Source organism: Oncorhynchus kisutch, linkage group LG22, assembly GCF_002021735.2.
Source record: "Oncorhynchus kisutch isolate 150728-3 linkage group LG22, Okis_V2, whole genome shotgun sequence".
In the NCBI taxonomy this organism is placed as follows: Eukaryota; Metazoa; Chordata; class Actinopteri; order Salmoniformes; family Salmonidae; genus Oncorhynchus; species Oncorhynchus kisutch.
This window is the reverse complement of record NC_034195.2, coordinates 3,286,474-3,312,460: the sequence shown is the minus strand read 5'-3', so window position 1 is coordinate 3,312,460 and position 25,987 is coordinate 3,286,474. Positions and strand designations below refer to the sequence as shown.

General features: G+C 41.5%; 1 long non-coding RNA gene across 1 annotated transcript; it reads left to right on the top strand.

The window, feature by feature from the left end:
- The first annotated feature begins 5,982 nt into the window (after positions 1-5,982).
- Positions 5,983-6,892, top strand: LOC116356268 (uncharacterized). Its single transcript, XR_004204752.1, has 2 exons — positions 5,983-6,447; positions 6,571-6,892. It is a non-coding gene; the product is annotated as an uncharacterized LOC116356268 (long non-coding RNA).
- The last annotated feature ends 19,095 nt before the right edge of the window (positions 6,893-25,987 follow it).

Genomic DNA, 25,987 nt, shown 5'->3' with positions numbered 1-25,987 from the left:
TTACTTTTCAGATGAGTAGGCATAACGAACAGCTAAAGCACTACCCTATGTCAGTCTACTATCCCCCATAGTACAAAAGTTGACCTATTCTATTCTTTGTGAGAAATAAGTATTCCAAATATACTCTGTGACAGTTGTTGTCAAGGCTCAGGAGAAGACCCAGGTGCAGACAGTTTCGAAGTAACAAAGTGTATTACTAAAACAGGGGGGGGGGCAGGCAAACGACAGGTCAAGGGCAGGCAGAGGTCAGTAATCCAGAGCAGAGTCTGAAATGTACAGAGAGGCATGCAGACGTCACACCACACTGGATTATTGACAAGGTACAGAACGGCAGACTTGCTCAGGGTCAGGACAAGCAGAATGGTCAGAACCGGGAAAACTAGAAAAAAGAAACTAGAGAAAGACAGGACCAAGGGGAACACACTGGTCAGCTTGATGAAACAAAATGAAATAGCAACAGACAAATAGAGAACACAGGTATAAATACACTGGGGAAAATGGGGAAGATGGGCAACACATGGAGGGGGATGGAGACAAGCATAGGTGAAACAGATCAGGGTGTGACAGTTGTGGGATACTATTTGGCTATTTCTTCACATTATAAGCGCAGCAATGCACACATGGCAGTAGGTTATAAGCGCAAATGTTCCACTAGCGGGAAAACACCATTATCAAACGTGACTGCAAGTGTGACGATGCATATAATGCTTTTATTATAAACTGGGTATGTGTGCCAGTTAGGTCTACACCTGTTGTAAAGCAGATTAATGTGCTTATTATTAAGAAGTTATTTGGCCACTTTGGTTGTTATACAAACCTTCTCAAAACATATAGGCCTATGGGGCTAGGCTACATGAGGTGTGCAACTATGATTGGAAAAAGTCGCAAAAAAAGGTACACCTTTTCTCTTGTTTATGCTGGGCATCATTCACAAGTGATAATATGTCATTCACAAGTGAAAGGCTAATATTGTCACCCATCAGACTATTCTTGAAAACTGGACATGAATGTTTATGCAATGTTCCAATAAAAAATATATAATAATATCTTAAGTTCTGAGAACATGGTAACCACGTTCTATTTGACATTAAGGGAATGGTCTCTTAAGTTCTGAGAACATGGTAACCACGTTCTATTTGACATTAAGGGAATGGTCTCTTAAGTTCTGAGAACATGGTAACCACGTTCTATTTGACATTAAGGGAATGGTCTCTTATGTTCTGAGAACATGGTAACCACGTTCTATTTGACATTAAGGGAATGGTCTCTTAAGTTCTGAGAACATGGTAACCACGTTCTATTTGACATTAAGGGAATGGTCTCTTGGGAACATTCTTTGCACAACATGGAACATTTTCTATGAAAATGTTAGTTATAATGACATCGTGAGACTCTTAAAGGAACGTTCTCTAAAGTTGTGGGAACCTTTGTTGTTAGCTGCGTTCCACTTCTCATATCTTTGTCTCTGCTCCCTTCTTCTTCAGTTTTGAAAACTAATGATGTAATTGGGAGACAGCCCCAATTGCCTATTGTCACCAAAAATCTTTTAAAAAAGACCTGTTCTCTTCATTAGACAGCTTTTGGATGACTTTGGAGCAAAATCTGCTCTCCTGTGAGCGTAATCAGGACCAAGCAGAATCATTGTTTTGTCAACATATTCATACTTTCGTCGGAATATATACTTGGTTACAGTATTTGTCTATTTGAGCTTCTCCCACATGCACTGTTTTGTTTGAAATACTAGTCGCAAACTAGATGAAACGTGACACCCACAGTAACTGTCCTTAACCTACAAGGCTCTGTTGTGTTTGGGCAGGGAGGAGTATTTGCCATGTCTTCATCAAAGGATACTTATCAATCCCAGGGCGTCCTGCTGACTCTTCACACAAACTGCAGAACACCGCCCCAGGCATGCCCAATCAAATGCTGCCCAAAGCACTACTGAGCATTTTTGTTTGTCAGTTTCCCTGTTGAAAACCCAGATTTACTTTACTCGCTTAAATCATGATAAAAAATGTAAAAGATTCTCCAGAAGATAAATTATCATCTGTTTGCAGTTGTTCAGCCTCCAATAGCTTGAGGAGTCTTGGCTCAGTTAGCACTGCCTATTCTCTATCCCTTAGCCATCTGGGTTACAATTTTATTTTTAAGAAGTTGGGGATAATGCCCTGGCATTGTGGTTGCTGCTCAATCACCACAGGAAGCTTCAGGCCAATAAAAAGTTAAACTTGAGCAAAGAAAGTTTTATACCTTTTCAAAATGCAAAGTGATGTAATGCTAAAGTAACTGGATTGTATTGACTTATTTAAAACTCTTTTAAACAAACGAACTGTGTGGCTTGTCATCAAATAAAATTTTATTTGTCAATAATATAAAAAATAAATAATAATAATAAAACAGGTGTAGACCTTGCAGTGAAGTGCTTACTTACATGCCCTTAACCAACAATGCAGTTTTAAGAAAAATATGTGTTAATAAGTAAAAAATAGATAAGTAAAAAAATAAGAATAATAAAAGTAACAAATAATAAAATGTGCGTATGCGCGATGAGGAGGACACGCACCCTGCTAATATCGTTTTCCTATTGAACATACTTCTTTCCGTGTGAAATATTATAGTTTAATTACATTTTAGGGTATTGAGGATTAAATATAAATGTATTTTGACTTGTTTTAACAAAGTTTTAGCGGTAGCAATTTGGTTTCCTTGCTCTGCAAGTTGAACGAGTGGATTACTCAAATCGATGGCGCCAGAAGGATTTTATCTAACAAAACGACACTACATGTTGTAGCTGGGACTGTTTGGATGACAAATCAGAGGAAGATTTTTTTTTTAAGTAAGTGAATATTTAATCGCTATTTGTGAATTTATGAAAAATATTTTGATGTGGGGCGCCGTCCTCAAACAATTAGATGGCATGTTTTTGCTGTAAAGCCTAATGTAAATCAGACAGCACCGTTAGATTAACAAGAATTCAAGCTTTTAACCAATATAAGACACTTGTATGTACATAAATGTTTAATATCCATCATTTTTATGAATATTTATTTGAATTGCGGGCCCTCCAGTTCCCCCGGAAGTTGTCCCGCTAGCTTGCCGTCTAACCTTAACATGAAGACATTTTTCATAGGACTGTTGAAACACTAACACTGCTTAGATCAATGCTTTATTTTAGCCTAATGCTTCGGACCCAGCTGTGTTTGATGACTGTTGGTAAAAAGATTCTGGAACAATGTATTTACTTGCTGAACCCTTGAGATTGTCCTGTGTTCTCTATAATGAAGGCCACTGCTCTGGACAAATGGGTGCAGGCAATTAAACAATGTTTTCTGTTTAGTTAATATTGATGGTGAGACTATTTCACAAACTTTCTTACTCCCTGTGAACAGCTGGGATAGGCAATTGATGAAAAGCTGTGCCTTGTTTAGGATTTTAAACATTACTTAAACCTGTGCAAGTGGCACCTAGTGGATCCAACTCAGGTAAATGGAAATACAATATGCTCCAACTTTAGGAGTGGAATAAAAAAATTTCTCTCGTCTTGGTTGACTAGTTTGATCCAAAGATACAATACCTTTTTCAGTCAAATTTTACTTTTACATTTTATTTTGTGAAAGTAAGAGATCCTTAGTGTTGTTGGATTTGTCTGCTGTTGATTATTTTAGTGCTTGTTTCCAGCAGAGCCTTATACAGTATACTTAATGTTTCAGGGAAGGTTGTGTCCATAGAAATTAAATAAAATAATAGTTTTGTGTAACTTAGGTTCATTAAGTTCATGAAACCATCTTACCCCTGCTACATTCACACCCATTTGTTATTGTCATATCTAACCCCAGACCCCCTCCCTGACTGCGTCCCAGGTTCTCCCTGCTGGCGTTCTCTGAGGGGGTGAACGTGTGGCGCCTGGCACTGCAGGAGCCTACAGAGGAGGCATGCTGTGACGTGGTGCAGTGGGGAATATCAACACCCCTGAGGGAACCAACTGCCTGGAGGACCTGCAGGTGAGGGTTTCAGTAATAACTGGCTATGTCATGTTATAACCTCTGTATGTATGTTCCCCAGACTTGATGAGGGTTTGTAGTCAGTGTGGGCCGGTACCTGCTGTTCTTGTTACCTGGCTATGTTATGTTAACCAATTATGTTTATACACTGAGTGTACAAAACGTTAAGGTCTGAAAGGGAAGTTATTGGCAAGTATACCTGCCTGCAAATACCAAAAAAGAAGAGTGACTTATCTGGTCTGTTTCTGGTCACTTGTGTTTGCTTTTAAGTGTACCAATCACATTTAAATGGATAGAAATACCCGGGCCAAGACATGACAAGTCAGTATAGCATGTTATTATTAGTTACTGTATGTATCTTTGTTCACTGCCACATCCCCAGCTCCATTGAAATGGTTGGATACTACACAGCCCAGTTCTTTTGTTACATTCAATGACTTTGAACGCTTAATGGATGTTTATTTGAGCGGAACGGCTGCAGTTTACAATTTTAATTGCCTCTTCCCTGAGCCAGCGACCACAACAGAAACACAAACCAACTCAACTGAAAGGCAGGCAAATGGACTGGTAGCGTCCAAACGCCCAGAGAAAATACTAGCTCAAGGGATTACCTCTGCCACAAGTGGGGGGTTGCTCTTTCTCTATAGACCTCTTTGGCCTCAGCACAAGTTTACAGTTTGCAGATTTGTTTGTACCTGTTTCCAGCCCTTGGGTTTGGACCTGAAGTGACTGAGAGGATATAGGCAGTAATACTTTATTATATGAACCATCTGTATAAAAAAATGTTGATCTGTAATCTTTATCTTACTATCTCTTTACAATACAAGTGCAGGATCAGCACTTTTAACGGTCTCTCTCATTATAAGACTAGCTCAATGTTTTCCCCTGTATTTCTTACACAAGCAGTAACGGTTTTACAATTAACAATTAATTACACTTCTGTCAGCTGGAGATGTAAGCAGGGATATGTCTGGGACCACATTTATGCATATAGTATTTGCACGGGATCACCATAAACTTCAGATTGGCGCAATGCAGTAGCCATTTGCATGTGAAGTGTGTGTTCTTTAACGGGGCAATTAGCTAAGGGGTTGACAGGTGATGAACCCCTCACCATATCCCCTCCCTCTTCACACACGTGCATCCAACCCACAAATACACACACTCCTGTAGAGCTCCCCCAGGGGAGGCAGAAAGAGGGGCAGCAGTGCCAGGGGTTTCTCATTAGGCGAATGTCAGCCATGCAGGAAGCCACTCACACAGCCCAATTACAGAGGTGTAAATGAGACTTTGACTGACAACCAGAGAGGGAGGTCAGGAAATGGGTTGAAATTATCTTTTTGATGAACTGATGAAGTCTTTTGTCTGAGGCGCCTGTTTGATCAACACTGTCTGATTTGTTAAAGAAAATCGTGCATTTTCCTCCCTCGGCTGCTAGAGTGGCTTTATTAGAGAGCGGGTGTACACAATGACGCACGCAACACCCCAGAGGTGCAAATTAGAGCCTTCGAAAAGTTTTCTAAACATTACTCAAAAGCGTCAAATACTTCAGAGAACATCTGCAAAACTACATTTTGACATGTATTCATTTTGATAAAGCTTCTATTGCAATGTTGTAATATTTTTCTTGCACCCATAAGGGTTCATGAAGGTAAAATGTGTTCAGTGTTTCCTAAAGATTGATGAGTTTAACTCACTACACCCACAGTTCAGCTATGAAAGGCTAAACACATCTCATTCATTCTAAAGCTCTTCCATTTAAATAATAATTAAACACAACATACCAAACAAAAAGCTGGATGTAATTATTTTATATAACCTCTTCAAAGTTCTTCACGGTATTTATTGTAAATCAGAAGTGTCACGCCCTGATCTGTTTCACCTGTCCTTGTGATTGTCTCCACCCCCCTCCAGGTGTTGCCCATCTTCCCCATTATATCCCATGTATTTACACCTGTGTTTTCTGTCTGTCTGTGCCAGTTCATTTTGTTTGTCAACCAGCGTTTTGTGTTCTCAGCACCTGGTTTTGCCCAGTCTCTCTTTTCTTGTCCTCCCTGACCCTGCCTGCTGTTCTGTACCTCTGCCCCCTCTGGATTACCGATCTCTGTCTACCCTGACCCTGAACCTGCCTGCTGTTCTGTACCTCTGCCCCCTCTGGATTACCGATCTCTGTCTAAGTGACCCTGAACTTGCCTGCTGTTCTGTACCTCTGCCCTCTCTGGATTACCGATCTCTGTCTAAGTGACCCTGAACTTGCCTGCTGTTCTGTACCTCTGCCCTCTCTGGATTACCGATCTCTGTCTACCCTGACCCTGAACCTGCCTGCTGTTCTGTACCTTCGCATACTCTGGATTATCGACCCCTGCCTTCCTTGATCTTTGCCCCTGTTGTTACAATAAACATTGTTACTTCGACAGTCTGCATCCAGGGTTTTACCTTGGTTCTGGTAAGAAGTTACGAAAGTCTCTTTAAAAACAATTCTCCCTACAAGTTTCTGCCCTGCCTTGAAGTTAAATATTTACATAATCATAATTGATTTAATTGTACTTTATGTTGGGGGTTTTTTCAGCTGGAGAAATAACTGCAGAAGAATGGAAGTGTGAACATCCTGTGGATCCTTTCCACTTCAGTTATGGTTGATAAATTATATGAATGGATTCTCATGAATATGTGGAGGACAAAGAGATTGTGTTTCTTGAAATGCATCAAAGAGAGAGTGCAACAGGATTTGAAACATAATTGGCATATTGGCAACATTACTAACACAAAATAAAATGCAAGCCAGATTTTAAATCCTCAACACCCAATAGCTTCAGCGCTATTGGCAAAAGGAAAAACATTCAAATGTTTATAAAATGGTACAATTGAAATCATTCTGTACCTAAGAATGACTTGTGTGTATGTGGTGTCAATTTGTACGTGTGTTTTTTTGTTGGTGTGAGTGTGTGTTGGAGTGTCAGTGTAGTATGTGTGAGTGTGTGGGTAGGGTTCAGTGAGTGCCAGTGCAAGAATGTTCATGCAAAAAAACGGGGGCTTGGTGCAATTTGTTCAGTCAGCCATTTGATTAACTGTTCAGCAGTCAAATGACTCTCCTGTACCAATTGCCGCGTGGTAGCAGAGAGAACAGTATATGACTTGGGTTTTTAGGGCCTTCCTCTGACACCACCTGGTACAGAGGTCCTGGATATCTGGGAGCTTGGCTCCAGTGATATACTGGTTCGTATGCACTACCCTCAAGCATTGATGCAGCAAGTCAGTGGTGTAGCTGTAGAACATTCCGATCAGAACCCTCCGATCCAACAGTCCCAGACGTGCTCAATGGGATTCTTCGCTGGCCATGGCAGAACACTGACATTCCTGTCTTGCAGGAAATCCCGCACAGAATGAGCAGTATGGCTGGTGGCAATGTCATGCTGGAGGGTCATGTCAGGATGAGCCTGCAGGAACGGTACCACATGAGGGAGGAGGATGCCTCCCCTGTAACGCACAGTGTTGAGATTGCCTGCAATGACAAGCTCAGTCCGATGATGATGTGACACCGGCCGAGACCATGATTGACCCTCCACCTCCAAATCGATCCCGCTCCAGAGTACACGCCTCGATGTAACGCTCATCCCTTCAATGATAAACGCGAATCCGACCATCACCCCTGGTGAGACAAAACCACGACTCATCAGTGAAGAGCACTTTTGCCAGTCCTGTCTGGTCCAGCGATGGTGGGTTTGTGCCCATAGGCGACGCTGTTGCCGGTAATGTCTGGTGAGGACCTGCCTTACAACAGGCCTACAAGCCCTCAGTCCAGCCTCTCTCAGCCTATTGCGGACAGTCTGAGCACTGATGGAGGGATTGTGCGTTCCTGGTGTAACTCGGGCAGTTGTTGTTGCCATCCTGTACTTGTCCCGCAGGTGTGATGTTCAGATGTACCAATCCTGTGCAGGGGTTGTTACACATGGTCTGCCACTGTGAGGACAATCAGCTGTCCGTCCAGTCTCCTTGTAGTGCTGTCTTAGGCGTCTCACAGTACGGACATTGCAATTTATTGCCCTGGCCGCATCTGCAGTCTTCATGCCTCCTCCTTGCCTCCTAAGCTGTTAGTGTCTTAAACGAGCATTCCACAGGTGCATTTTCATTATTTGTTTATGGTTCATTGAACAAGCATGGGAAACAGTGTTTATTAAACCCTTTACAATGAAGATCGGTGAAGTGATTTGGATTTTTACGAATTGTCTTGGAAAGACAGGGTCCTGAAAAAGTTGCGGTACCGAGTCAATGTGCAGGGGTAAGAGGTAGTTGAGGTAATTTACGTCGTATTTACATGTAGGTAGGGGTAAACGTGATCAATCAGGATAGATAATAAACAGTTGCAGCAGTGGAAGTTAAGAGTGTAAAAGTGTTTCTATGAGTGTGTCAGTGTGTGTATGTGGTGTCAATTTGTACGTGTGTTTTTTGTTGGTGTGAGTGTATATGTGTGTGTTGGAGTGTCAGTGTAGTATGTGTGAGTGTGTGGGTAGGGTTCAGTGAGTGCCAGTGCAAGAATGTTCATGCAAAAAAACGGGGGCTTGGTGCAATTTGTTCAGTCAGCCATTTGATTAACTGTTCAGCAGTCAAATGACTCTCCTGTACCAATTGCCGCGTGGTAGCAGAGAGAACAGTATATGACTTGGGTTTTTAGGGCCTTCCTCTGACACCACCTGGTACAGAGGTCCTGGATATCTGGGAGCTTGGCTCCAGTGATATACTGGTTCGTATGCACTACCCTCAAGCATTGATGCAGCAAGTCAGTGGTGTAGCTGTAGAACATTTTGAGGATCTGAGGGCCCATGCCAAATCTTTTCAGCCTCTTGAGGGGGAAGAGGAGTTGTTGTGCCTTCTTCACGACTGTGTTGGTGTGTGTGGACCATGTTAATTCCTTAGTAATGTGAACACCGAGAACCTTGAAGCTCTTGACACCGCTTTGTACAGTACCATCAATATTGATGGGGGGCTCGGCCCTCTGTTTCCTGTCGTCCACAATCAGTTCCCATAGCCGTGCTGACATTGATGGGGGGCTCGACTCTCTGTTTCCTGTCGTCCACAATCAGTTCCCATAGCCGTGCTGACATTGATGGGGGGCTCGGCCCTCTGTTTCCTGTCGTCCACAATCAGTTCCCATAGCCCTGCTGACATTGATGGGGGGCTCGGCCCTCTGTTTCCTGTCGTCCACAATCAGTTCCCATAGCCGTGCTGACATTGATGGGGGGCTCGACTCTCTGTTTCCTGTCGTCCACAATCAGTTCCCATAGCCGTGCTGACATTGATGGGGGGCTCGGCCCTCTGTTTCCTGTCGTCCACAATCAGTTCCCATAGCCGTGCTGACATTGATGGGGGGCTCGGCCCTCTGTTTCCTGTCGTCCACAATCAGTTCCCATAGCCCTGCTGACATTGATGGGGGGCTCGGCCCTCTGTTTCCTGTCGTCCACAATCAGTTCCCATAGCCGTGCTGACATTGATGGGGGGCTCGGCCCTCTGTTTCCTGTCGTCCACAATCAGTTCCCATAGCCGTGCTGACATTGATGGGGGGCTCGGCCCTCTGTTTCCTGTCGTCCACAATCAGTTCCCATAGCCGTGCTGACATTGATGGGGGGCTCGGCCCTCTGTTTCCTGTAGTCCACAATCAGTTCCCATAGCCGTGCTGACATTGATGGGGGGCTCGGCCCTCTGTTTCCTGTCGTCCACAATCAGTTCCCATAGCCGTGCTGACATTGAGGGAGAGGTTGTTGTCCTGGCACCACCCTGCAATGTTTCTGATATCCTCCCTGTAGGCTGTCTCGTCATCATTGGTGGTCAGGCCTACTACTGTTGTGTCATCTGCAAACTTAATGATAGTGTTGGAGTCGTGCGCGGCCATGCGTGGGTGAACCTGGAGTACAGCAGAGGACTAAGCATGCATCCCTGAGGGGTCCCTGTGTTGAGGATCAGTGTGGCGGATATGTTGTTGCCTACCCTCTCCACCTTGGGGCGGCCCGTCAGGTGGACTGGAATCATACTTGGCAATAATGCCCTTCATCTACTTCCCCAGAGTCAGATGAACTGGTGATACCATTTTTATGTCTCTGCATAGAGTTTTAAGGAAGTTGTTAACTAGCGCTAGCACAATTGCTAACTAGCTTCAGTGCAATGTTAATAGCTACCATAGACTTCCAGTCATTGTGCTAACACTAGTTAGCATTGGATTGCGAAACTACCTTTTACTTCCTTTATAATGGATGCAGAAACATATAAATGGTATCCACGAATTCATCTGTTGATAAAGGGTCTATGGATTTCAATGCATTGACAGAAACCCTCTGTGGGATTGTTGAAAATGATGTAGGAAACCGACTGAAAGGCAAACAGAAACACACATCCAATGATAACCTGAGTAGAGACAAGAGAATGACTCTTAAGGACTTACAATCAGATCCTTTGATTATCATAAGAAAATGTGACAAAGGAGGAGGAATTTGTAATCCCCCAAAAATTGGACTACAGTGGTTGTTCCTTTAGAAGTTGCGTCTGTCTGTGCCAGTTAATTTTGTTTGTCAACCAGCGTTTTGTGTTCTCAGCAAACCTTGTGTGCTGCCACAGCATTCTGTGGAACATCATTTAATTGTCAGAAATGTTTTCTGTTACTGCAAGTTATTGCTAGTTTGACCACCAGAGGGCATCTATGAGAAGCATTTGATAGTATTCCGTATTGTCATTTCCAGAGAATTTAAAATATTTTTTGTAATAACATAGTATATGGGATTGATTATATGAAATGTGGCTTAATTAATTTGATATATATTATGCTGTTTCAATTCAGAGAAAAATGAAAAACAAAACCCTCAGGGTTTTGGTTAGATGGAATAGAAAATATGGCACTGTACAACGTGACGGTCGGGAGTAGGCTACAGGATTGGAGGATTCAAAATTATTTTCATTAGACAACTTTGTTCCAATATTTCTGTAAATCAGTTATATTTCTTCCCATAGTAATTCATTATGGATCCATAACTAAATCAGTGTCTGCATTTTGAGAGTATTTTTTTCTCATTATTTTATTAACTAAATGTGTTTATTAGGCTACTGTGCAGTCTAGAATACATACTGTAGTAAACATGGGAACATGCCTAATTCCATACATAAGGGAGAGAAGGCCATGTCTGTACTACAGAATGCGGCAGACCAGTGTTATTTCATAGTTGTGATGTCTTCACTATTATTCTACAATGTAGAAAATAGTCAAAATAAAGAAATATCCTGGAATGACTAGGTGTGTCCAACCTTTTGACTGGTGCTAGCTTAATTAATTTCATTAATATTATGTTTTTTCTATTCAAAGATAAATGAAAAACCCTCTGGGTTTCCATTAGGATGGAATGGAAAATATGGCGCTGTACAATGTGACAGTCAGCAGTGAACTATTTAGCTGAAGAATCCCCTCAGGGCACAAGGAAGGAGTTGGCTGTCCTTGCAAATAAGAATTTGTTCTTAACTGACTTGCCTTGTTAAATAAAGGTCACACTAAGAGCATAACATTTCTGCACCCTAATTTTCTAATTTTTTCTAACCAATGCCCAAATGGAGATTAAGTGAAAATAAAAATCTCATTGATTTATCAAGACCAGTCCCCAAGCTTGCCTCAGAGCAGCTCGAAATGGTGCTAAAATAGTTGTAGGCTTTTTCTTCTAACTTCAATATGCTCTTTAAATAAATACCTGCACGCACTGATCTGTTTCACCTGTCCCTGTGATTGTCTCCACCCCACCATGTGTCGCTTATTTTCCCCAGTGTATTTGTCCCTGTGTTTCCTGTCTCTCTGCCAGTTCGTCTTGTTCGTTTAGTCAAGTCAACCGACGTGTTTTTCCCCGTACTCCTTTTCTATTCTCTTTTGCTAGTCTTCCCAGTTTTGACCATTGCCTGACTCTGGACTACTTTCCCACCTTCCTGATCATCCTGCCTGCCCTGACCTTGAATCTGCCTGCCCTTTGGTACCTATTGGACTCTGAACTGGTTTTGACCTTTTGCCTGTACACGACCATTCTCTAGCCTACCCCTTTTTGGATTAATAAACATTGTAAGACTCTAACCATCTGCCTCCTGTGTCTGCATCTTGGTCTCACCTTGATAAAGACCTACACCATTTTTAACAGCACATTACTCAACACTAGTGAGACTCATTTTGCCTATGGTAGGCCTACAGTATATCGAGATAAAAAAATAATGTTCAATGACGTGACTCTCCGCCAATAATTACATTCAGACGATTGGAGGACTCTAAATTAATATCTAAGGGGCATTTTCTGTTAGATATTCTCACAGACCCTAAGTGGCTTTTATATAATTCTAAATTAATGAATCAAAATAATAATAGCTTTGTTTAAAAAGTAACAATATTTTGGAGATGTGGTTTTAATTTAACGTAGAGTGAGCGAGGAAAAAGGACATTATTGGACATGGGGTGAGACATTCTCACTCATTTGTAAATAAAGCCAGTTTTTATTTAGAAATATTTATTTCTGGAGAAACCCAACCTGATTATTTAGCAGACATCACTTGCTTATAGTCAGTCAACACATATATTAAGAATATCATGGAATATTTGAACAAGTAATTCATTATGGATCCACAACTAAATAAACATCAACAATATTTTTTTCATCTCTACATGTACAGATGAAGTCGGAAGTTTACATGCACCTTAGCAAAACACTTTTAAACCCAGTTTTACACAATTCTTGACATATAATCCTAGTAAAAGTTCAGTTAGGATCACCACTTTATTTTAAGAATGTGAAATGTCAGAATAATAGTAGTGAGAATGATTTATTTCAGCTTTTATTTCTGACATCACATTCCCAGTGGGTCAGAAGTTTACATACACTCAAATAGTATTTGGTAGCATTGCATTTAAATTGTTTAACTTGGGTCAATCGTTTCGGGTTAGCCTTCTACAAGCTTCCCACAATAAGTTGGGTGAATTTTTGCCCATTCCTCCTGACAGAGCTGGTGTAACTGAGTCAGGTTTGTAGGCCTCCTTGCTCGCACACACTTTTTCAGTTCTGCCCACAAATGTTCTATGCGATTGAGGTCAGGGCTTTGTGATGGCCACTCCAATACCTTGACGTTGTTGTCCTTAAGCCATTTTGCCACAACTTTGGAAGTATGCTTGGGGTCATTGTCCATTTGGCAGTTTGAAATACATCCACAGGTAGACCTCCAATTGACTCAAATGATGTCAATTAGCCTTTCAGAAGCTTCTAAAGCTATGATATAATTTTCTGGCATTTTCCAAGCTGTTTAAAGGCACAGTCAACTTACTGTATGTAAACTTCTGGAATTGTAATACAGTGAATTATAAGTGAAATAATCTGACTTGCCAAAACTCTAGTTTTTTGTGGAGTGGTTGAAAAATTGTATGTGCAAACTTCTGACCTCAACTGTACATATATATGTTTTTTTCAGAACATTAACCGTGTAGATACGTGTGTAGGTAGATACGTGTGTATGTAGATACGTGTGTATGTAGATACGTGTGTATGTAGATACGTGTGTATGTAGATACGTGTGTATGTAGATACGTGTGTATGTAGATACGTGTGTAGGTAGATACGTGTGTAGGTAGATACGTGTGTAGGTAGATACGTGTGTAGGTAGATACGTGTGTATGTAGATACGTGTGTATGTAGATACGTGTGTATGTAGATACGTGTGTAGGTAGATACGTGTGTATGTAGATACGTGTGTATGTAGATACGTGTGTATGTAGATACGTGTGTAGGTAGATACGTGTGTATGTAGATACGTGTGTATGTAGATACGTGTGTAGGTAGATACGTGTGTATGTAGATACGTGTGTATGTAGATACGTGTGTATGTAGATACGTGTGTAGGTAGATACGTGTGTATGTAGATACGTGTGTATGTAGATACGTGTGTATGTAGATACGTGTGTAGGTAGATACGTGTGTATGTAGATACGTGTGTAGGTAGATACGTGTGTAGGTAGATACGTGTGTATGTAGATACGTGTGTAGGTAGATACGTGTGTATGTAGATACGTGTGTAGGTAGATACGTGTGTAGGTAGATACGTGTGTATGTAGATACGTGTGTAGGTAGATACGTGTGTAGGTAGATACGTGTGTAGGTAGATACGTGTGTATGTAGATACGTGTGTAGGTAGATACGTGTGTAGGTAGATACGTGTGTATGTAGATACGTGTGTAGGTAGATACGTGTGTAGGTAGATACGTGTGTAGGTAGATACGTGTGTAGGTAGATACGTGTGTATGTAGATACGTGTGTATGTAGATACGTGTGTATGTAGATACGTGTGTATGTAGATACGTGTGTAGGTAGATACGTGTGTAGGTAGATACGTGTGTATGTAGATACGTGTGTATGTAGATACGTGTGTAGGTAGATACGTGTGTATGTAGATACGTGTGTAGGTAGATACGTGTGTAGGTAGATACGTGTGTAGGTAGATACGTGTGTATGTAGATACGTGTGTATGTAGATACGTGTGTATGTAGATACGTGTGTATGTAGATACGTGTGTATGTAGATACGTGTGTATGTAGATACGTGTGTATGTAGATACGTGTGTATGTAGATACGTGTGTATGTAGATACGTGTGTAGGTAGATACGTGTGTAGGTAGATACGTGTGTAGGTAGATACGTGTGTAGGTAGATACGTGTGTAGGTAGATACGTGTGTAGGTAGATACGTGTGTAGGTAGATACGTGTGTATGTAGATACGTGTGTATGTAGATACGTGTGTATGTAGATACGTGTGTATGTAGATACGTGTGTATGTAGATACGTGTGTATGTAGATACGTGTGTATGTAGATACGTGTGTAGGTAGATACGTGTGTAGGTAGATTTGGAAAGATAGATACAAAAGATTTGTTGCAAGTTATGGGGGTTCACACCTAGCTCAAGTTGGGGAAGGGTTCTCGGCTATTAGATCATTCTTTAGTAAAGGTTGAATAGTCTATTTTTAACTAATATCCCATCCTGCTACGTTTGTGGAAAACTAATACTAATACTTTTCCCCTTTCCACATGTTAAAGATTCCAATTGATAAAGTGTTTTAGCCCCAACTGGCCCCAACCACAATTAATACATTTGGGCACAGTCGATAGCGTGCTGAACTTCAGGCTAGAATGTTGAGGGTTCAAAACCTGCTCCATGCTTGTTTCATTAGATTATTATGCCAGTCTCAGAGAAAATAGCCTGGATTGTTACTCCCATCTCATTCCTCGTTCTCTTCCATGCGCCATTCAGCACGCCTGTGGGCATGCTGGCAGGATGTACGGTTTTTTATTCTGTATATATGAATTACAAATCAGCCTTTACTTAATAAATCATGTTTCTAGTCTATTGCATAGTTACAATGTGTAATCCTTGGTGTCCCAGGAGTAGGAGTGGTAAACACTGTTGAAGTGTATAATTGTAATACATACATGTAGACACAGCAACATTCAAATAGTGGAGTTTGATACACTTGGTATTGGATATGACTGAAAAAAACTTGCTAAATAGCGAATTGTAAATCTCAGTTGTAAACTTTTTGCTCATTATGACGTTATAACTGCTTACTTTTGTCAGCCATCTTTGCTAAAGAAAGTCACCAGGGACAGGTGGCTCTCGTCAAATTCGCCATTGGAACCACTCGATATGATTGGTCATATAAAAACCTTGGGACCCAAATACACAATGAGTGCTCTAACTCCCCCTTGTGGTGGTCTGGAGCAATTAACCTGTGATCCTGGGTACCTCTTAAGTCCCGCGGTGTAAGCTCACAACTTTTAAAGGAGGAACAACTGTATGTGAATGAATGGTGACTTCTATCACAAGCTGAATTATGACCCTACCCTAGAATTCCAGCATAATATCATATACAAAGTAGAAAGCTGTTTGGAATCAGGACAAATCACCCAAAAAATAATGTGTGTGAAATTTCCTAAGATACCAACATTTTATTTTGTCAGTAAATTACAAACAAGTGTCTCCTCCCCCAGGTAGACCCTTTGTAGCAGCAATGAACTCTGTGACGTCCAACATTTCTAAGTTTGTGGACCACCACATCAAACCGATTGTTGAGAGTCTCCCATCTTACGTAAAAGACACTAGTCACATGATCTCATTGATCGAGGGCTTAGGGAGGATACCAGAGGGCACCCTGCTGGACACTTTTGATGTGGAGCTCTTGTGCAATAACATTTCACACATTGGAGGCTTGCAGGAGCTGCAACACTGCCTTCAGAGGAGATACCCTACCCTTGCTCCATCCAATGAGTGCAATCTTGCAACTCACTGAGCTGGTATTATCCAATAACTACTTCCTCTTTGAGTCAGATTTCTTCCTTCAAATTCTGGGTTTATCCATGGGCTCCCCCTTTGCCTCCATCTATGTGAACCTGTATGTGGAACAATTTTAGGAAGCAGTCATTTACCAAACAGAAACAACCCCTTATTTAAAAAAAACTCCCATGGAAGAGATACATAGAAGATGTCTTTGTGCTCTGGGAAGGAAGTCAGAAGGAACTAAATTAATTCCAAGCGAGAGCTCTGAATATCTCAAATACACCATGCAGACTGATGAGAGAAAAATAAACTACCTGGACTCATAGATTATTAAAGAGAATGATGCACTACACACAGACACATAGCCCTCAATCCCTCAATACCCTGCTACATGCAAATAGTATGCATCCCCTTCCCCGCAAGAATGAACTACCATATAGCCAGTTATGCAGGGCTAAACAAATTTGTGGGTGGGGGGGGGTATACAGAAGATAGCCCTATTTGGTAAAATACCAAATCCATATTAGGAAAAGAAGGTCTGTCAATCTTGAAAAATTAGTTGAATGTTTCTTTAAGTGCCGTCGCAAAAACCATCAAGCGCTATGATGAAACTGGCTCTCACAAGGACCTTGCTCTCACAAGGACCTGGCTCTCACAAGGACCTGGCTCTCACAAGGACCTCCTCAGGAAAGGGAGACCCGGAGTTACGTGCAGAGGATAAGTTCATTAGAGTTACCAACCTCAGATTGCAGCCCAAATAAATCATTCAGAGAGTTCAAGTAGACAGACACATCTCAACATCAACTGTTCAGAGGAGAGTGCATGAATCAGGTCTTCATGGTCGAATTGCTGCAAAAAAGACACCAATAAAAACAAGATACTTGCTTGGGCCAAGAAACATGAGCAGTGGACATTAGACTGGTGGAAATCTGTCCTTTGGTCTGACGAGTCCAAATTTGAGATTTTTGGTTGCAACTGTGAAGCATGGAGGAGGACGAGTGATGGTGTGGGGGTGCTTTGCTGGTGACACTGTCAGTGATTTATTTAGAATTTAAGGCATACTTAACTAGCATGGCTACCACAGCATTCGGCAGCGATTCGCCATCCCATCTGATTTGCACTTTGTGGGACTATCATTTGTTTTTCAACAGGACAATGACCCAAAACACACTTCCAGTTTGGGTAAGGGCTATTCGACCAATAAGGAGAGTGAAGGAGTGCTGGCCTCCTTCACTGACCAGGCCTCCACAATCACCCAACCTCAACCCAAATGAGATGGCTTGGAATGAGTTGGACCGCAGAGTGGAGAAAAATCAGCCAACAAGTGCTCAGCATATGTGGGAAATCCTTCAAGACTGTTGGGAAAGCATTTCTCATGAAGCTGGTTGAGAGAATGCCAAGAGTGTGCAAAACTGTCGTCAAGGCAAAGGGTGGCTAGTTTGAAGAATCTCAAATATAAATGTATTTTGAGTTGTTTAACACATTTTTGGCTACTACATGCTTACATATGTGTTATTTCATAGTTGTGATCTCTTCACTATCTAATAAAATAATACAAATAAATAAAAACCCTTGAAAGGGTAAGTGTGTCCAAACGTTTGACTATAATTACAAAATAATATGGGTATTGGAAATGATGCAGACAATTACTTTGATGGAAACTACAATCTATCTGAAATCTTAAAGCTTATCTACCACCCCAAAAAATGTTTTAAACATTTTACAAATATTTAGCAAATGTGGGGCAGGCTATTTTATGAAAGTGAGTTAATGACAAGACAACAAATACAAAATTCTAAATATAAACCTTGAAGAAACAACATATTCAGCCATGGAGCACGTTCTGATTGGCCAGTGAGTGGTCAAGCCTCGACACACCCACAACTTGTTTCATTAAAACCCAGCCCTTTCACACCACCACCTGCTACTGCCCCCATCATTTCGGTTGTGAAAATAGCTAAAGTGTTTCTGACATACCACCGAACCAATAACGCTAACGCCAGTGCTAAGATTTCCCATTGCGTTTGGTTTGTTAAACTAGACCCCCATATTTTACAGCAATCTGTCAGTCGATGACACAGTCGATGACACAGTCGTTGATGCATGCAACATCTGAGCAGGAGAAGGCATTTTAAAGTATCTTCATGTGTAATGTCCTGGCACTTTTTCAATCGTTAAAAACTCTCTCCTCTCCTTGTCTCCCTTCATCTGCACTGATTGCAAATAACTAGATAGGCTCATTATTAGGATCGCTTACATCTTGTTAGCTTTTCCAGAATAGTGTGATAAAGGAGAGGAGAGACAAGGAGAGTCCCTGGGTTTATTAACTAAGAACCAAATAGAATCAAACAGAAGCATTACTTTACTAAATTTGGAGTAAAGCAATGGTTTCTGTTGCGAAACGTTTTGTTACGGTGCAAAATGTTTCGCTACGTTGTGCAACTAACGAATACAACCCCTATCTCTTACTCCTCATTCAAGCTAAATGGCAGCAACTCTGTCCAGGGGTGTAATCATCAGTAGCAAACACTTGAAAAAAGTTTTACAATGGAAAAAGTTTTGCAACAAAAACGTGAGTTTCTATTGGACAAATTCAGGTAGGTCCCTACCCGTTTTGTTACGTTTGCTTCTGTTTGGTTGCTAGTGAATACACACCTACCTTTTACTATAGGCTTTACCCATTTTGCTATCATCCATCTCCATAGGACTGTGAATTCAGTGCTTAATGTCTAACTCAATAGTCTCTTATTTTGTATATGAGTGTAGATACTGTAGTATGATAATAAACTTTATTCAGTTAAATGTTTCAAGTTTTAATGTCAGATGCACAAGTACGGTGACATGCCTTACTTGCAAGCTCCAAACCAGTAATCAATATCAATGTGGCGCTAAAAATAACATAAGGTAGAACAAACACAGACATAAAAAAATGAAATATGGAGAACACAAGAGAGTAAGAAGCTATATACAGGGTCAGTTCCATTACCCTATGTACAATGTGCAGGGATATTGGAGTGATAGAGCTACAGTATATGGGGTAAGATGACTCGCCATCAGGATATATGATAAACAGAGTAGCAGCAGCGTAAAGGATGATTGTATGTGAGTGTGTGTGGATGTGTGTAGAGTCAGTATAAATGGCACCTTAAATGGGCTGGTGGTATTGACTGGAGCGGAATCGGTGGAATGGTATCAAATCCATCAAACATCAAGGTCTGATGCCATTCCATGTGCCTTTCTCCACTCAGCAGCCTCCACTGGTATAAACGTGTGTGCATGTTATGTGTGTGTCAGTCTACGTGAGTGTGTAGAGGCCTGTGAGTGTGCATAGAGACATTGAAATAAATTAAATATAAGGGTCAACTCAGATAGTCTGTGTAGTCATTCTGTTAGCTATTTAGCGGTCTTATATGGCTTGGGGATAGATGCTGTTCAGGAGCCTGTTGGTGTCAGACTACACTAGCTGTTACCTGACGAGTCTGTCTGGAATTAGCCAACCTATGGAGACCTTTCACGAGGGAGTTGCAGCAGTGCTATGTTGTTACTATTTTATCTAAGAACAGCAAATGCATTGCCTCATTTGTCAAGTAGGCTAGCTACTTTGTTTCAACTCATCGCAGATTTACTGATCCAAATGTAAAATGAAGTGGTGCAACACGTCTCTGATTAATTATACACCTAGATTTACAAACCCTAGATTAGCTCTAATCCTAGATTAATTTAAAGCATCCTTAATCATAAATAAAACGTACTCTGATCAATGAAACAGTGCATTTATTGATTTGTCATGCAATGATCGTTACAAATATATGACTAACAATATAAACTAATACAGTATGCGATATGTGTTAATCATTTCTGCCACTGCAAATGATATCTGATTATACACTGCGTGTACAAAACATTAAGGACACCTGCCCTTTCCATGACAGACTGACCAGGTTAATCCAGGTGAAATCTATGATCCCTTATTGATGTCACTTGTTAAATCACCCTCCATCACGTCAATCAGGGTAGATGAAGAGGAGATAGGTTAAGAAGGATTTTTAAGACTTGAGACAATTGAGACATGGATTGTGTATGTGTGCCAATCAGAGGCTGAATGGGCAAGACAAGATATTTAAGTGCCATTTTTTTATACACTCAACAGTTTCACCTGTGTATGAAGAATGTTCCACCACTCAAAGAACATCCAGTCCACTTGACACAACTCCAAGCATTGGAGTCAACATGGGCTAGCATCTCTGTGGGACGTTTTCGACACCTTGTAGAGTCCATGCCCTGAGGAATCGAGGTGCAACTCAATATTAGGAAGGTGTTCTTAATGGTTTGTATAGTCTGTGTATGTCTCCCTAATACCTGATGGTATTTCAAACAGGCAGATTTATTTTATTTGATATTAGACTTATCTCTCCTCACATCTCTCTTGTTGGAACTCTTTACTTGTATCATTTGACTGGTATACATTTTTTGTGTGACATTTTTTTTCCCCTCCCTTGTGGTTTCCAAAGTAATCTTCTAGCTTTCAGGGGCATATTTAACTTTCTGCGGCCTCAGTATGTGGTCACTCACTTGATTTAATATATTTTCCATATAAGGAAGCAGATGCTCTTAAAAGTCAGTGCTTGGGAATTTCTGTGTGTAAAGTGGGTCTTTGTTCCAACTTCTACCAGGTTCAGAGGATCTTATATCCACACTGTTTGTCAATGAACAAATGTATGATGATTAAGAGGTGAATCCCTAAATGTAAAGTAAGATTCTTATGTGGAGGATGGAACAAGAATCTGCAAGCATTGGGGTTCCCCAGGACAAGTTGAGAAATCTACCACGGTAGAGGACTAATAACATTAAAAGTGTCCATTCAAGTTGCATGGCACATATTTAAGGAGAAGATAAGGACATGACAGGGGACTGGAGCCATGTTGTGAAGCCATCCTCCTGACCACAATCTTTTACAGGGACCAAAATCACAGATGAAAATCTCCCCAACCTTGTCACAGAGCAGTGGTTAAAGGCTCATGGTAAGGTATAGTTCATTCTCACAGACCTTTGGTGCAACAACTTTATCCGCCATCAAATAAGGCTACTGTCATCATGGGATTTCACAGTCATTATTTGGTCCAGACATGCTGAAGTGCACTTTTGAGTCTTACTGATTCATTGTTTTCTTTTTCCATCTCTCGCTCATTCAGCACAGTGGTTTTCTTAGATTTCTGAAGGGAATGCCATCCTGCAGCAACTGCATTTTCTTATTCAGTGAAACATAAGAATATTTTTCAATGTAAAGGTTGATTAGATCGTGTTATTTATTTACTTAATATTCTTAACCGCTATTATTTGTATGTTGGCTTCATTCAACATGATGAGGTGTGTGATGCTGGTGGTAGATCCACTTTCATTGCCTGTGTTAATCTTTTTCTGGGGTAGGATTTCTGACCCAGGCTGACACATGGCTAGGTGAAAGCACGCCCACGCACCCAAGTACACACTCATAAAAAATATCAAATCAAATTTGGGACTAAAAGGGTACTTTTAATAGCATAACAGTGTACTGGCATTTATTTTTTCAAATATCTCGAACGTATTATTCTGCTTTGTGGAATTGAACCCCGCTGTAGATTGAACATCTCATTATAGTGCCTTTTAAAATGCTTTTTAAGCATTTTAATGCTGCACGCTCTTGTTGGCCTCGGGGATTGGGCGGCTTTGATTATTCGACACAGGTGTTTGGAAAGGGCAGCCAGTGTCCCTGGTTTTGCTGGCAGATGGCCATGCTTTATCTCTGAGGCAGACCATCCACCCCATCGTTAGCCTCTTGCACTAGCCAACAGGAAATGCTTCCTTGGTGGACAGGAAAAAGACCTTGGGCTCAATGTAATTCTTTGAAGCTGCAGCCTGACTTAACCTAGCCTAGTATCCCAACATCCCCCACCCCTTACCTAACAGCCTCTGAGGCATCAGGCACTCATGAAAGCATTCATTGCCGTGGAAACGCATAGTTTGCATTTTAATTATCTCCCTTTCTCCTCAGCTGGCATTGTAATCCTTGTCAGCCTCCTCCTTCCTCCTCCTTCCTTCCACAGTTTTGATCACAGCACACTTGAGTGCGGCACAACACAGAACAATTACATCTGTTGGGAAAAGAGGGATGGCAAAAAAGAGAAAAAGAAATGGTGTTTGTGTTCCTCGCTGTCAAGGAGTGTAAGTGAAGCGTACTGTTGTTATTTCCTTCTCGCTAATTAATCTCCAGACTCCTACGTGTCATAGGCTTGACGTGTGCGTGTCAAAAAGTCGGTTCTGCTGTTTGTCAAATGAGATAATTAGCTTCCATTTTGATAAGACCCTAAACTTGGCGGCTCACACTACCATGGCCACCTAATCATCCGAAGCTTTCAACTGGCTCATTCAATCGCTCTATTCTCTAATGTAACTTTACCCTAAGGTCTGTTCTAAAGTCCAGAGTGGCAGGCCCCAGTGAACAGTCCTAACGACATTGTGTCGCGAAGATTTACTTAATCCACTTTTCCTCAATCTCTTCTCACTCTGCTTCTGGTGTCGTAAGAGGTCGAGGCCTTCGCCTCCACATCAGCCGCAAAGAAACCTGGGAATGGAAGGTCACACTGAACAATGAAGATCAGGGCACAATGAGTGGTCCTCCGTTGTTTCCTCTTCTTCCTGAGATCATGATGTACTAATAAGACCTACTTCCTGAATGAGCTTAGAGTAACCCAAGGCCCCTGGGAAGTCATGTCAAGTTGGATACAGTGGGAGCCCCACTGAAACTTCTCTGTAATGAGAGCTGTGATAGAGAGTGAGCATGAGCCCTAAGGAGGAACTCTGAAGACAGTGTGTTTGACTCTTTTATGAGTAAGCCACCAACCACTGGGCAAAAAACTGCTTGATTCAACGTTGTTTCCGCATCATTTCAACCCCCCAAAATATACACTACCGTTCAAAAGTTTGGGGTCACTTAGAAATGTTCTTGTTTATTAAAGAAAGACACATTTTTGCCCATTAAAATAACATCAAATTAATCAGAAATATTAGAGAGTAGGCATTGTTAATGTTGTAAAGGACTATTGTAGCTGGAAACGGCTGATATTTATTGGAATATCTACATAGGCGTACAGAGGCCCATTCTCAGCAATCATCCCTTCTGTCTTCCAATGGCACATTGTGTTAGCTAAACCAATTTTATCATTTTAAAAAGCTAATTTAAAACCCTTTTGCAATTATGTTAGCAATTATGTTAGCACAGCTGAAAACTGTTAGTCCTGACTAACGAAGCAATAAATCTGGCAGGCTCAAAATGGCTAGAAACAAAGACCTTTCTTCTGAAACTCATCCGTCTATTCTTGTTCTGAGAAATGAAGGCTATTCCATACGAGAAATTGCCATGAAACTGAAGATCTCATACAACGCTGTGTACTCCTCCCTTCACAGAACAGCGAAAGAGGAGTGGGAGGCCCCAGTGCAAAACTGAGCAAGAGGACAAGTACATTAGAGTGTCTAGTTTGAGAAACAGATGCCTCACAAGTCCTCAACTGGCAGCTTCATTAAATAGTACCCACAAAACACCAGTCTCAACGTCAACAGTGAAAAGGCGACTCCGGGATGCCGAACAAAGGGACATTTTCAAACCATCCTGTGACTCCTGCCGTGTCTATAGACATCTCCAAAACAAACAAAAAACAACGTGAACAAATGGTAAATAGTCGCTTATATCAGTCAGGTGGCAGAGACTTCTATTACAGTAAAGTTGAAGGGCGAGTATCACATAGCCAGCTATCAGTCAGGTGGCTAGCTGCTGGCAGAGACTTCTATTACAGTAAAGTTGAAGGGCGAGTATCACTTAGCCAGCTATCAGTCAGGTGGCTAGCTGCTGGCAGAGACTTCTATTACAGTAAAGTTGAAGGGCGAGTATCACTTAGCCAGGATGAAGTAAGAAGCTAACGTTAAACAGAGCCTACCTCAGCAGGGGAAATAAAAATAGTCTACTAAGTTCTCATAATAGCTTTCCTTTACAGAGATTAGGCAACTGAGACAGACAGTGATGTGGAGCTCAGTGGGGAGGCTGAGGGGTTAGCTACAAAGTCTAACTAAACTAAAGATAATGTACTGTATGTTTCAATATCTTCCCTAAGTCAAATCAAATGTTATGTCATAAACAACAGTTGTAGACTAACAGTGAAATGCTTACTTATGGGCTTCCCAAAGAAGCAGAGAGAAAAATATAAAAATAATAGAAATATAATGACACAAGGAATACATACACAATGAGTAACGATAACTTGGCTATATACCAGTACTGAGTCGTTGTGCAGGGGTAAAAGGTAACTGAGGTAGATATGTACATATAGTTAGTGATAAAGTGACTAGGCAACAGGATAGATAATAAGCAGTAGCAGCAGTGTATGTGATCAGTCAAAAGAGCTGGTGCGAAAAGGGTCAGTGCAAATAGTCTGCGTAGCTATTTGGTTAAAGCAGTGTTATGGCTTGGGGGTGGAAGTTGTTTAGGGTCCTGTTGGTTCCAGACTTGGTTCATTGGTACCTGAGAGAACAGTCGATGACTACGGTGGCTGGAGTCTTTGACAATTTTTAGAGCCTTCCTTCGATACCGCCTGGTATAGAGGCCCTGGACAGCAGGGAGCTCGGCCATGCACTACCCTCTGTAGCGCCTTGCGGTTGGATGACAAGCAGTTCAAATCAAATCAAATTGTATTTGTCACATGCGCCGAATACAACAGGTGAAATTCTTACTTACTACAAGCCCTTAACCAACAATGCAGTTTTAAGAAAATACCCCCAAAAAGTAAGAGATAAGAAAAACAAATAATTAAAGAGCAGCAGTAAATACCAATAGTGGGGGTATATACAGGTGGTACCAGTTCAGAGTCAATGTGTCAATGTGCGTGGAACCGGTGTTAAGGTAGTTGATGTAATTATGAACATAAAGGTAGGGTTATTACAGTGGCTATGCATAGATGATAACAGAGAGCAGCAACAGCGTGGGGGGGGGGGGGCGCAAATAGTCTGGGTAGCCATTTTATTAGCTCTTCAAGAGTCTTATGGCTTAGGGGTAGAAGCTGTTTAGAAGCCTCTTGGACCTAGACTTTGCGCTCCAGTTCCGCTTGCTATGCGGTAGCAGAGAGAACAGTCTATGACTAGGGTGGCTGAAGTCTTTGACATTTTTTAGGGCCTTCCTCTGACACCGCCTGGTATAGAGGTCCTAGATGGAAGCTTTGCCCCGGAGATGTACTTGGCTGTACGGACTACCCTATTTAGTGCCTTGCGTTCGGAAGCCCGAGCAGTTGCCATACCAGGCAGTGATGCAACCCGTCAGGATGATGCTCTCGATGGTGCAGCTGTAAAACCTTTTGAGGATTTCAGGACCCATGCCAAATCTTTTCAGTCTCCTGAGGGGGAATATGGTTTTGTCGTGTCCTCTTCACGACTGTCTTGGTGTGCTTGGACCATGTTAGTTTGTTGGTGATGTGGACGCTACTGCACTGCCTTTATGTTACTAAATGCAAAGCTGTCTCCAAAACTGTGTCTCTGCAGTAATACATCTAGCTGTCAAAGGGAATGTGCCTTTGCTGCCCAAATATTATACCGTACAAAATGTAAAATTCGTTCATCCCTCAATTTTGCACTTCTGTTTTGGG